Here is a 15,408-nt window from a genome sequence, read left to right as displayed (position 1 = left end):
CTCCAAAGTGCAACTCTTCAGCCCAGCGGTATTTCAGCCAAAAGCTGTACAATGAAGTCATGAGTCAAGTCTAATGAGAAAATCAGATAAATAGCAGCTGGGCTTGGGGAAACAGCCCTCCCTGACTGATTCACTGGACTCAGTGGCAATAGCATGGAGCTCAGGAGGAGCCGCCACTTCCAGAACAGTAAAATATTGTTCCAGACGACTCCCTCCAATGTTAGTCATCAGGGCCATGAAATAACAGGGCTGTCGCCTCCGCACAGCAATACAGTATTAATTATTATTTGTAGCCCAAACACCTACATGTTTGTACTAACACTCTGACAGTTCATCCAAACAGGCCATTTAAAGGCTGCAACATCATTCTCTGTACCTACGAACACTCCCACCTAGCTTCCCCTCATTCATCTTAGCACAAGCTCAGAAAAGTCTGCCATGAAGGTATTATTGCAAAAAAAAAAAAAAAAACACTAGATGGATATAACAATGTTCATCATGTCTTATTCCAAATTAGAACGTCAATAGCTGCTACATCTGCCTGTGCCCAGAGAAGCACAAGGGCATATGTGCAATGCCAAGGCCGCCTTCAGGGCCAAAGATTTGTAATGCAAGCTTTGTGAATTACAATAAGATTTATTGTGCAGCAATATATGTCTAATTTTCCATCTACCGCGGGGCGCTTCAGCAGCAGAGAGCTGACACAGGCGTCTATTATACACACCACAGTTAAAATGTGGTTATTTTACGCATGCTCTCAAGGGAAGGAGCTTACTGTGCACTCTGGCATTGGACAAAAAATGATTGATGAAGATAACAAAGGGAACACATAAATGGTTTTCCAAAAATGTTTTGAAGTAAGTTCTATTCCAGACCCATGTCTTTTTTTTTTTTTTTATCGTGGCAAGTGATGAAAAGCCTCTACTTCTACTGTTTTATATATATATATATATATATATATATTATATTTTATATATATGATAAAAATCTGGGTCAAAAACATCCTATTTAGGGACAATATGTGTGCTCTGGAACTGATTTGGAGAGCAGAATTTTTTTGACAAATACCTTGCTAATTTTTGTTGACCGTATTATCTTTCACATTAAATACTTTTATTAAACCAATCATATATGTCAATCGGAATGCTTTAAGATTTTAGTATTACTGTAATAAATAACTATTTAAAATTGTTTTCATATTATACATTTAAAAAAAGAACTCATTTTAAGATATGGGGCAATATTTTAATATAATAATATTAGTAAAATTTCTGTTAATATTGTAATAATAGTATGTTATGATGATTTATAGCAGGGGTGCCCAAACATTTTCGTATGAAGGGTCAAAATCCAAATATCATTGAGAGATTTGGGGCGAAAATAAATATCAAACTATATTGCATTTTAGTTGCCATGCATAATTTTCTAATTCATTTCATAATAATTATAAATAGATAGAAAGCATTACTTTGAATCGTATTAACTAATCCAGTATAACTTTCATATTTAACTAATGCAGTAAAATCACATGTATAACAGTGTAGTTCAGTGCTGTATACACTAGTCAATCAGAATGTGCCTTTGCCTTGATTCGCTCACCAAAGTCTCTGCATTGTCCTCTATCCGTCAGGTGACAGTATGTACATTTTAAACTAAATATGATTCATGGAAACGTTTTAAATTGAAACGTTTAATTTCAGTTAGCTTTTTTGCAGCTTAACAATAAAACAAACCAAAAAAGGTTTACATAAATCTTTAAAATGACAATCTCTAAACCTTCGCCATCAGTCTCCCTTTCTTCTCAGATAGGATGGTTTGGCCCTTTGGCCCGCAGACCCTAGTTTGGGTATCGCTGATTTATAGAATACATTAAAAAACTTGGAAAAAAACACCACTTCAATCTGGCTACACAGACCAATTAAACTGGTGCATCATATTAGTCCACCACAACTTATCTAAATAAAAGTTATAATAACTGAAGCTGCACTGAAGAGATTAATCCAGATGCTTCTGATTGGCTACTGTATTCATGAGCTCAAAACAATGGGCATTATTGATATGGTTCAGTGCTGCAAAAAAGATAAAAGAAAAACATACATTTAAATGTATAAAAAGAAATCTGACGCAACATGGACCCTTTAATAATTTTCATACTTCAACTGTGACAGACATTATAGGTTATAATTGGGAAGAGGATATTTTTTATCCTTAACTTTGTATTAGCATGAAATTTTTGATCATTTTAAAGGCATTTTTCTGACTATTTATTTGCCTGCAAGAAAACATTTGTTTGCTGAACAATTACATTTTACTTTAAATGCATTCATTATTAATTATTCATCACATAGAGGTATGTCAAAGAGGTAAAGCTATCTGGGAGCGAAAACAGAAATCCCAGTGGCTGGAATCCAAAAGATGAAACAACTCCTGCTGTTTAGCAGGCTTGGTTTCCAACAGGACTTCCACCCTGTTCCTGGCAGACACTGCAGTTAGTCAGCAGGAGAACATATACATTAAGAATAGCCTCTACATACTTGCTTTATGCGTTTAGAAGGTAGGTATAGATGGACGCATCTAACTTTGCACTTTCTCGAAAAAATCTTTCTTGAGAAGCATTGGTGATTTTCTTGGAAAGAAAAATAATGCCAGTTGCCATTGTAATCTATTCAGATCTATAGGAAAAAAATATTGATCCATTTTCCAAGAATGAGACTAAGAAAGTTAAGACTGATTTATTTGCTAAAAAAAGTGCAGTAAATACAAGCTATTCAGTGACAAAATAAGACAATCTCACATCTGATCGAGCAACATTCATTTTGAAGGTGCTATAGAGTGCATTTATTTATTACGTTAGTGTTCTCTGATATCTATATTGCAGGTATGGGACTTGGGTAAGTATAGATCAAAATTTCTCCAGAATTAGATGCTCATGTATAAACAGGAATTATCCCTACAAGGAGAAGCTCCATTTTGAAATTTTGTGTTCAACAGAAGAACAAAAGTCAAGGTTTGGAGCAAGTGATGAAAGAATTTTCAGTTTAGGGAGAACTATTTCTTTAAAACTATCACACACCAGAAACAAAGCACCGCACTGCATATTTTAAACTTCTAAGCATTGTTTTTTATGAGTGTACTGTACATTGTATACATATTCGGCGCCATTTGGCGTTCAGCATCTGTCCTCATGACTTAGCAATATACAGAAAACAATGTAAAGTAGTGGTGCCAAGGGCTTTAGTCTACCTGCCTCTCCTGTTTTCAAAATAAGAGTCCCACATACATAGTAAGTTTAATATAGGCATAGATAAACTTAAAAATAAGAGTAAAACGATCATTTTACAGCATCAGCATGCATATTATTAATCTAGTGGGCAACATATGTGTTGCATAACGGTCCATGTTTTGTTACAAATGGTATTTCACCATGATTTTACTCATGGAAAATACATGAAAAAAAGAAAACAATGGTGTTTCCAATGACATGGATTATGGTATACAACTTCCATGCACTGAATTCTTATTATTCTGCTATGCCTAGGTAAATACAGATTTTCATTCTATCACACCTTTAAGCAATCTAGCCAGACCTATTTTACCATAGAAACTGTTACACTGATTTAATACACTGTAATACTTATTCATTCTGTTTTGTCTAATATGAAAAATTATGTTATGGCCAATAATTGATAAAGTGTTAATATTTTATTCATATATTATTTTCCTAAAATAAAAATGGTAAAAAAAAAATAGGACAACACAACAAGACACCATTATGACTGGTCCCAACCTTTCCTTGCCAGTTCTATTTGCAGTGTCATTACAAGCATGGTACAATCAGCATAAACACTGTGTATCAAAACCATTTGAAATATTGCATTAGGTAAATACAGACTGTTGGTTGCCAAGGAATTATTGGTATAGAAGTATGACAAATTAGAGAAGAATGTGTGCATGGCACCCTATTCCTTGCATTTCATGCCATAGCAAAAGGAAAGGAAATGATCATGTGCTTGCAGCTTTAAAAAAAAAATCCACCAAAAAAGTATGTGTGTGTTCGTTTAAAATCATAGATAAAAAATATAGACTTGTACCCCCTATCCGGAGCTGTAGGACTTCACTTGCAAGCCAAATCACTGAGCTGTTATAGTCAAAACCAGAAAAAAATACTTGCAGAGTAAAAAAATAAAGAGATAAATCTATTTAATTCAAAGGAATTACAAGATATTTTTTTCTTACCTTATTGGGGAATAACTTTCCTTTGTTTTAAACAAACTTCACAAAAAATGCTAGAACATTGCTTAGAAAACATTGGAGTCCTCTGAAATTTAAAGTTATTTAAATCTTTTTTTAAAAACTTAAAGCAAAGAACATTAAGTGAAAAGATTCAAATAAATAAATAAATCATCCAATAAAAAATATTTTGGAACATTTACATTCTAATATATAATATAATAAATATAGAATGAGATGATATCACATTCGGTTAATAATATAAATTGGAAACTGAAGTGCACTGCATTGTGAGAAAATAAATACAGTAATGTCTATCGTGTATGCGCAACATTTTTGTTTCATTCCATTTCCTTTTTCTGTGTCATAAAACAGTATACTATGAATAAATTCGGGCACTAGTCAGACCTTGATCAACGAAACACTGGAACACGAAGACAAATCAGTCTCCAAGAGAATGCACATTAAAACATTACTGGTGTTCTTTTCAGCTAAACAAAATATGACAACATTTCTAGTCGGCAGAATGTCTCAGAAATGAAACAATCATCTGTACAAACTTTTTCAATCATTTGCATATTTTGCAATGTCAATTAAAATAGGGATGTCCTGATACAACATTTTAACTTCCGATACGATACCAATATTGCAGTCTTTAGTACCAACCAATACCGATACAAATCCTATTATGTTGAGTGGAATGTATGAATGGCTAGATCAAACTGAGAACAAAAGTCAGCAACAGTAAGTATAGAAAAAAACGACCAATTTATTAACTATTGGTAAATGTGAACCTTATACATAATATATTAAAAAATAATTAATGACTAAATATTAAGACTCTTAAAATAATCTTAATTGAATAGACAATTTTTTTTTTTTTTTTTTAAATACTAATTAAATGTCACTTCAGTTATTTATGTTTTACCATCAGCAAATGAGAGCAGGAACATAAGCAAAAAATATATTGTTATCTGACCAACTGCTAAAGGTTGAGTGTCCAAAGTTTCAGCTTTTTGATGAATTTTCGATCCAGTTTCGAGCTGAAAAATATCTGTCACACTGGGCAGCAGAAATAGGGAGTTGTTATAAGTTATTGTTAAATTATTAAAAATGTGCAGTATAGTTAGTGCAAACATTCACATGACCAGAGCAGTTTAATCTGTATTTGTATCATAAGAAGATTATGGCTGTATCAATGTTCCCAAACAAAACATTACTCATTTAATAATAATAATAATAATATATATATATATATATATATATATATATATATATATATATATATATATATATATATATATATATATATTGTATAATATATATATATAATATATATATGTATAATATATACAGTATCCACCCTACTTCCCACATGGGAAAAGTACAACAATGTAAAGAAAAACAGAACTGCAAACTCATGTGCAAAGCTGACACTGTTTATCAGAGACCTTTATCTTTCTGGGCTTTTTAAAGAGTTAAATATGGGAATGCCTCTAATTACATTTTCCTTCTGCCCGAAAGTAATACCATTCTTTCTTTTAAACTGTAATGGCCCTCAGCACAGAAGGATTTCTTATTCTTATTTAACAGACAATTAAAACGACACAAATTTTTTGCGTCTAACACCTTTTACATGACACCGTTTCTTTTCAGTGTGTTCAAGTAAAAAATTAAATAAAAAATAAGAAATCCACTATTTCAATCCTACTATCCGTGTGCACTACTGACAGGTCAAATCTGCTCCCTCTCTAGTCTTGGTGCTGCTGAGAGATTGAGATGCACCGGCCAAAGTTTGCGTATAAAGTAATGCAAAAACGCAGCAATAGAAAACGAAAGCAGAATCTGGGACATGTTTTTATCAGTGGGACATCTTTTTAAGTCCCAAATAGAGGACATGTCCGGGAAAAAGAGGATGTATTGTCACCCTAAATAATGCGCTGGATCAGTCTATTTAGTAAAAGGCACTAGTGTCCAGTGCGTATCTGTGGGTCGGCAGGAGAAGAGCATGCGAGTCTGTGGCAGAGTATTTTCAGTTTGTCATGCACACAGAACCGGGCTGGTGAGGTAAAGTCTTATGTGTGGGAAGTGCTGGTGTTGAATTAGGTATCACACTGGATGCACCACGATATGCCATGACCGAATTGTAAATGGTTTCTATGAGGCTCGCACGATTCGCCGCCATTCGCTGCCTTGCGTTGGTTAGCAGCGTATTCAAAACAATGTAAAGATCGCTTGACGTGAAGTAAATAAACCAGTAGATATGTGCTGTTGTTGATAGCGTCAGCGTGTGCTACAGTCACAATAGATTTCTATCGTAATACGTAATAATATAACTTTAAATCTTAAAGGGACTTTGCTAGCAAGCAGTGTTGTGATCACAAGGGCTTTGCACGCTGGCTCTGGACGATGCTGGATAGAATAGCTGTAACGGAGTTTAGAGCGCAATTGACTGCTTATATCGGAGATTTTTAACGCAGTCTGATATAGTTTTTTTGTACTGATATCGGACCTACTTTCGATATCAATTTCGGATCGGGACATCCCTAAATTAAAATAATGCAACAACAATATGATTACAAGGTAGAAAACTTAAAAAACAAAGCTTCTCATCCTACCCTACCTTTAAGCTAAGGGAAGTAATTGGCCATTCACTGGCCGATTGACAGGAACCCTGTGGTACAACAAACGGGATAGTACAGTGACATAGGTGATTATCAAGAAAAACATTGAAAATAATCTCTTATTGGCTTCACAGCGCAGACAGCCTGTGAGTTGTGATGTGATAAAATTCCCATTGAACTACCTGGGGACTATGAGGATAAACAATAAATTAATCTTTACTGTCTTTTATAATTTCACAGACGCATCATAGCTTTGCCTTGTTTTAGATGTTTTGCATTTTTCCCATCAACTGGTGCATCACTATGTAATTTCTAATATTGAGCAAACACACAAGCACTCATGAAGCAACATCGATTCATCCCTAAGCTCCCCTCACTCATGATAAATACAAAGCACAAGTGATGTAGGCTAGGACAGCACAGTGGCTCAGTGTCACCTCATATTGCTAAAGTTCGACAGTTATCTACATCAAGCCACCCCATAAAAGAGAGGTGTGACGTGTGCCAGAGGGCACCCAGCGACCAGTAGACAGGCCGGCACCGTAAATCCCCCTTGACAAATCAATGCCAACAGATCCACCGTCTCCTGTAGTCAGGAAGTCACCAGAGGTGAATATAGAGATTCACAGCCAGAGCCACTGTGCATTGCTGGACTCAGTAAGTGAAGACTCTGGTGCACGAAAGAGTACTAAGCCCGCGGGTAACTTCAATATTGTGACAACATTTGCTATGTGCCTGCTTGCAGGGTGAACATCACAATGGCAACTGAGTCCTGGCCAGTAGAGGTGGGGATTCTGAAAAACTTACCGGTTCCGGTGCTGTTGGGACGTGAGAAGCAGTGACTAAAAAGATTGCTGGCCTTGCCTTGCAACCTGCCAATCCATCTTCCCATGATTCTTCGATGTATTCCAACAGGTCATGGGAGGAGGTTTTTGTGGTAAAGAGGAGACAGAGGATGATTGTCTAACACTGCTGGGCACAAGTCTGCCAGATAGAGGAAGACGTTCATCCTGCACCCCATTCTCTCCCACACTTGTTAGTGCAGAGCCAACTATTTTAATGTGTCAACCAGGTTGCATGTTGTGTTCTCCTCTAGGTTTCAATTTAGTCACGTTCCACCCAGACACCAAAAATAATAAGGCTGATGCTCCTTCTCATGGTCTCACCTGTCCATGAACTTTATCACTGTTCTCCAAGGCTTAATTTTTGGTACCCATAAAATGGCTCCCCACTGGTTTGGACAGCCCAATTCTTGTTTCACCATGTCTTCAGAGTCTTCCAGATGATGTTGCATCAGGGTTTCTGCAAAAACCTTATTATCAATGCAAGCCTTACATCTGGATATCATAGCCAATCGAATTTGCAGATTGACAGACATTGGTAGGTAACTCTGTAAATACTGTTGCAGAGAACAAAAGAGTTGAATTCCTCCCCTGGGCTGAATTTTCCCAAAACTCACTCATTCATGCAAGTACAGAACTCACCCTCTTCTAATGTGTGCTAAGATTTCAACCTCCACGCATCCTGTGGTCAGGTGAACCTTTCTCCATCCTAGCAGTCAATGACTAGATGCGGCATAGTGAGAGGGCAGTGCTCATGTCAGGTATACCTGCCAACACTCCCCTTTTTCCTGGGAGTCACCCGTATTTCAGACCCATTTCCTGCCACCCTCCTGTTTTGTTATTTCTCCCGGAAAACTCCCGTAATTTCATCCCACCCCAGTCCTTAGCTTTTTTTGTACAGTCTGTGACACCCCCGGGTTGCCAACTTTGGTATTGTGTCTGATCGTAATGGCCACCCGAAACCCATAGTAAGATTACTAACACCACAGTACAGTTACTAACCCAGTTCTCAACTGTGTGATTCAGACAAACTATCCCCTCGATCCCCCCTCCCCCACCCGGTCTCCCGAAATTTCAGAGCAAATGTTGGCATGTATGATGTCAGGTTTGCGAGCCATTTGAAATAAAGAGATCCAAGACAACTGATGGCGATGCCCACACCCTTCCTACTAAGTTGGACAAAGGGTCTGGCTGTCTATAAAAGATCTCAAGCCACATCTGCCGAGTAGGAAGTTCAGCCTAAGACATGTTGGCCCTTTCAAGATACTTTGACAAATAAGGTCATATACCAGCTTGAACTTCCTGCTAACGCATTAAATCGGTCGACCTGAACGCTGACAACAACGCTGAGCCACAAGAATCACAGCCACGACATCTTACTCTTATGGCATATTTTGTCAACAAACAATGCGGCATCAGAGGTATTGGTAGATGAGGAGCTGGGCTCTAAGGCTTAATGAGTCAATGTTGGCAGGTTTAGATCATATTTATGGTATTTTTTCATCAGTAATAATGACTGTGCTACACAAAGAGATGGCAAACATACACACATCTTTTACTCAAGTATAGGTACAAATACTCATGTTGTGCTCATTGAAGTACCGAGTGACTACACTTTTGTACCTAAGTTAAAGTACAGCCTAAAAAATGTACTTAAGTACACATTCATACAACCCGTTTAATTTTCATGCTGGTAACTAGACCTCACATTATATCGATACGTTTATACAGAATAACTTACATTTCTGATTCTGATGTAAAATTGTTGCTAATTTTCAGCAGGAAAGTAGCCATGCAGCATAAGATTCTTCAATATTGCCAGTCAAAACTGCTAAAAAATCTAAGTTGTGTATCATCATCCTGACAGCATTCAGCATGTAGTTCTGCTGCTTTTAGATCAAGAACAACTGCCATATATGGCCACTCTAAAAATATCCTGTAGGTCGATATCTTTACAAATAATAAACATCTTTAATTAATACTTAATTCTCTATGAAATATTTTTTTCTTTTGCTTTAATAAATACATGATGTATTTTAGTATTTTTGGCATTAGGCTAAAGCTGCTTCATTATCTTCAAAGCTCTCAGGAATATCCTATGTTCTCAGGGTTTGCTTTTTTTTTTTTTTAAGAGAATTTTATTATATGTTATATTTTATTTCATGGATATAGTGATCAATGCTGTTTTTTCAAGTGATAAAGTACTGATGATTTTTATTATAAATTTATTCATTAATCTCCCAGCATAAATAATTTTGATGTTCTAAAACATTTATTCATTCATTTTCCTTCAGTTAGTCTCTTATTAATCAGGGGTCTCCACAGTGGAATGAACCACCAACTATTCTGGTACAAGTTTTATGCAGCAGATGACCTTCCAGTTGCAACCCAGTACTTAGAAACACCCATAAACTCTCGAATTCACACATGCACTCATAGACTACAGCCAATTTAGTTCATCTAACTGACCTATAGCATATGTCTTTGGACTGTGTGTAAAATATTTGTTTAAATAAACAATATAAATTATAATTTTAATTATGACATGTTGCATATACATCTTTAAACAGTAAAATAATATAAATTATGTATTGGGAAAAAGGAAATAAATCTCAGTTCATACAGCCTTCATAAAGTATTTAATTGTTTAGTACTAACTGTAGAGAAAAAAAAGCACATGATTGTTAAAGTTTAAGGATTGTTAAAATTTAAAAGATTGTTAAAGTTGTTTTCTTTTTGTTTGTTTTTTTGTGGTATTAGATTGAAAGATCAGAGAAGGCCTGTATAGTACTGCAGAAGAAGTTAGTCTACAGCACAGAGAATACAACCAGCCTCTGCGCGAGCAGAGAGAGGATCAAGTCAGCTCTACTGGTGCTCCTATTGGCTGTAGCTTAAGAAAGATGCTCTTCATTTGCATAAATTTGAAGCATTCTAACGCTATCACTTGCGTAGATGGAGGTCACAGAAAGTTGCTCACTCTCAGTTAAAAATGAACGATCGCTTGTAACATTACCAATGCAAGGTGCTTGTAGTGTGAATGAGGTTTGCCATCCACGTTAGCCATATAAAACTAGCCTGCATACGATGGATGATCAACATGGCTTGAAAAAGCCAGGCATTTGTGTCCAGGCGCACAATGAAAAAAACTTGATTGACTAAATAAAAAATAAAAATAAAAAAAGGTTCAACTTGCATAATGACAAAAATAAGATGAACACATGAAAACAAAAGTAACGAGTCTGGTTTAAAACGTAAAAGGTATTAAGTACAGATATTTGAGTAAAACATAATGGGTAAAAGTAAAAAGTTGTCCAAAAAAGTCAAGTACTAATACCAGAAAAATCTACATAAGTACAGAAACAAAGTATTTGTACTTCGTTACTTCCCATCTCTGGCTAGACACTAACATACCTGTCAATATTGGGATGTGAAAGGAAAACAAACACCCTAACAGTTGAAATGTTCAGCAATATGCTATTATTATTATTATTTACAAAGGAGAAAATAAATATTATACATTAGAAGAAGCTGCAAATAAATTAGCAGAAAGTTTAGCCTATTTAAATTAACAGCTATTATAAGAAATTGAATCAAGTTATCAAATCTCAATGTGAACATTCACCCCCACCCCACTCCGCAGAAGAAGCATCATATTTTAACATAGTGGATGGATGCTAACAGTCTGTCTTTGCTATTCAGGTATATTCAATTTAAAAGCCTGCACATTTGTTTGTGTTTGTGGGGTGTTCTGGAAGGTTTGGAAAAAGGGAACCTTTAAAGACAGCTCCAGTGATGGACGAACATACACAAAAAACGGGACTGTCCCTTTAAAATCATAACGGCATCTAATAAACATCAACATCTAATAAAACAAACATCACATAGTTAATATTAAAACCTGCAATTCCCTACATAAAAACTACATTGGTGTGTTTAAGACCCACCTGTTTACAGGTCGATGAAAGCCGACATTTTGATCCGACGTGTTTCTCCCGCGCTCACAGGTCACGTGCTTTGGCGTGATGCAAGCACGCAGGCAACGCAAACATGCGCATTAGGTACAATAGAGAAATGTCCAGTCTATGGAAATGACTTTTTTTGCCCAAATTTCATCGATGTGTTGTGGACTTCATGTTTAATGTGACTACAAGGGTAAGAATGTATTAAAAAAAAAAAATAAATAAAAATAAAAAATAGGCTAACATTATGCATGTATCCCACTGTATATATAATTTGCTGAGACTTTAGCTATAGCTAATGCTGTAACTGGTGCAAGCATGAGAGCTGTAGGCTAATTCATTTATTTGTAAAAAAATATGGTGGATTTAATCGTTGTAGAAACGAATTATAATAATGTTAGACGTAAATAATATTAGTTTTGTTGTCCCTGCGTCTGCAACCTGTCCGTGGAATTTGTTAAAATAAGGCATTAGTTAACAAGGTTGCCAAATATGTAAATTGTTTGCATGTGTCGAGTTTACTTATTTGCTAACAAGTAGACAAAACTATGTAAATGTTTGAAGTCTCTTCAGTCCCATTTCTACTGCAGCTCATGTTATTATGCTCAGGATACATGAAGTGAATTCATTTAACACAACAAACCCCCAATGTCAATTAATTACAATTAATTCATAATTCAGGTTAAATATAATATGAAATATGCATGAACACCAGTACCACAGGCAAAAAAAAAAACAACAACACACAACAAATAAAACAAAATGTCTCTTTAATTTGTAAGTGTCAACAGCAGTACAAAAGATGGAGTGATGGTGAGACGATTTTGCCATACGTGTGTGTACTCTATCTTTTATGGAAAAAGAGGAACTCTTGAGGTAAATAAGCAAACAGACAGGAACACCCTTATCTGCCGTCGTACATCAGTGAATTGGGAATAAACTGTAGAAATGCTGTTACATTACAATATGCCAAACGCTGTTTGTGGGGAGAACAACCTAGATATCTGTACAATTCACTAAGGTGTCTAAACACACCAAAATGTGTCACTCATCTGGTTTAATTTATTTGAAATAATAATACTACCATTACAGAGAAAACTGGTCTCTGGACATACAACTGTAGAATTAATTAGTTTACCTCACGTCAATACTGCACATGGAAACCAATGACTTGCTGGTTTACATACTAAAGCCAAGCAAACAAAATAAAATATTTTTAGTACCTTTTTCATTTTTTTAAACAATAAAATCCTTAGCAAATAGCTGTCTTTTGTACTGTATAAAGAAGAATGTGAACACAAATGTGATGGCAACCTTTTGAAGTCAATTAAAAACTTTACACTGGACTGTACAAGATATTATGATAAAACTATTTACATTTTTTAGAATTAAAACTTTGTTTGTTTTTTTCTTCCAAAAGCAGCAACAGATACTATTCTATATCTCTAATATCGCCCACACAATAATACCTGCCATGAATCTATGTACCTGCTGAGAATCCGGTCACACACACACACACACACACACAACAAAGACAAAATGAAAGTGTTATCAGGCTGCTAGCGACAGAGGAGACACACACACAGTGTTGCTTGAGAGACTACAGAAATCTAAAAGCAAAGTACCATTGACAACAGCCCTGACAGCAACATTTTACTCTTCTGAACAGCAGCTAGCATGTCAGTCCAGCATGTCAGTGAATTGTGCTGATTAAATTAACAAAAACTATCCCACAATACACATCACAAAAGTCCATACCAAAATAAAAAGCATTACAGTAAGATAACTAGAAACACCCAAGCTTTGTCCTCAGTTATTTGCATTAAAATGGCAGTGACAGTTATGTATTATAAAAGAAATGTCATTTAGACTTGCTGCTTGACTGGATGGGGAAATGTCTATTAAACACTATGAAGTGAAATACTGTATGAAAACCTCAAATGCACAGAGTGGGTCTGCGTTGTGCAGCACAAACAAAAACTCATAAATATTTGCACATCCCCAATAGATCACCGAGACTCACATACGCTTTTTTCATTAGATGATGCTGTACTGTATGAAACACCATAATAACATGTTCTCTCGTTCAAATTTGGCACCAATTATTTTATAACTTCAGCAAGTACCTCAGCATTTAGAAAACAAATTGTGAAACAGAAGATAAAATCACGCATTTCAAGATTTGTCCTTTGCTACAGAGTGCATTAACAACATAGCAAATGGCTGGTTAATTCAGCATGGAGTGTGAGGTTCATCGATGAAACACACAGACGTGTGTATCAGCTGTGTCTCCAATACTACTCAGTCAACAGGGATGTACAGTGCTCAGCGTAATTGAGTACACCCCATTTTGAAAATAAATATTTGTATCCATTTCTCAGTGAATATAGGCAATGTATTTTGGTGGATTTAAACAAAACAGATTTATTAAACAGATATATTTATTAAAATAACCTTTTAGTCATTTTACAAATTACAACCTACAAATTTCAACAAAATTTTTTGCTTCTCTTGATTTTTCCTCTTTTTAAATTAGTATTAATATTTACTCTAACATATAAATTTGAGTGTACTAGTTTTTGGACCGTTATTGTAAGTTGTTTTGTTAAACTCCAGATTTGGCTTCAGTACTGACTAATCAAATGTATATGCACAAATATAAGATTGTATAGCTTCCTATTAAAAGTATAAGATAGATTTGTAAGGGGTGTACTTGTATATGCTGAGCACTGTACTTGAATTCAGCAACTACATGAGGTACAGTGAATTGTCAGTTTGTGATTTCATTCTTGTGACTTTCTTGAAGTACAATAAGCAAAAAAAATACACACAAAAAGAAAACAAAAAAGTCAAATACATAATTTATACTTCAGCAAGTATTCGTGAACAAAAATAGAATTCTATTTTCCTATGTTATATTTACAATGAAGAGATCTGTAATGAGATGGAGAGTTATAAAAAAAAAAAAAGATACTTTGTTTTGAGCTCCAATCTGTTTTGAAATTTCACTTTTTATTCTTGTTCTCTGATTGTCCTTTAATTCTGTTCTACTGACACTTTTAGAGCCAATGCTGGCTAATAAATACAATAAAATGTCTATATGCACTAGAGAGCTTCAAATACAATATACAACACAAACATACATGACCATTAAATGTGCTACTGAAGTCCGGTGTGTCTCAGTTGGCCAGTCGCTACACAAGCCTCTCCGTCGAGTATTTACTGCTCTTTCTCCCCTAGGCAGCACTGGAGCTTAAACAAAGTGTTCATTCATCACGTGTCTTTGCATAAATAAACAAAATATGTCAAGAGAAAAATGACTCAAATCTGGCAACTGTGAGGCACGCTCACATGAGTCCAAACAGGTGACTTGTTCATGAAGGTTTTCCTTTTTTTTTTCTTTTTTTTTGTCTCGCACAACGGCTTCACATTAGTCAGAATTGATAAAAATACCATTTATATCCAGTGCTTGTAACACTTTTGAATCATTGTCTCCATGTGAGATTGAAATAGTCTCTTTTTTTTATCCTTTTTCTTCTGTTTTTTTAATCTATACAAGCGCAATCAAGTTTCAGTCCCAACAACAGTCCTTTTGTCTGCTACCAGCCTACAGAACTGGCTTGGCATGGTCAAGGAAATATGTACAAATCACGTACAAATCAACCAATCCACCAGCAAACAGATATAACAGCTTTAAACAATAAATGTTGGCTTGTAAGCAGGGAAACAAAAAAAAAAAAAAAAACATACACA

This window comes from Danio aesculapii, unplaced genomic scaffold, assembly GCF_903798145.1.
Source record: "Danio aesculapii unplaced genomic scaffold, fDanAes4.1, whole genome shotgun sequence".
NCBI lineage: Eukaryota > Metazoa > Chordata > Actinopteri > Cypriniformes > Danionidae > Danio > Danio aesculapii.
The sequence above is the reverse complement of the archived record's forward strand: the minus strand, read 5'-3'. Positions refer to the sequence as shown.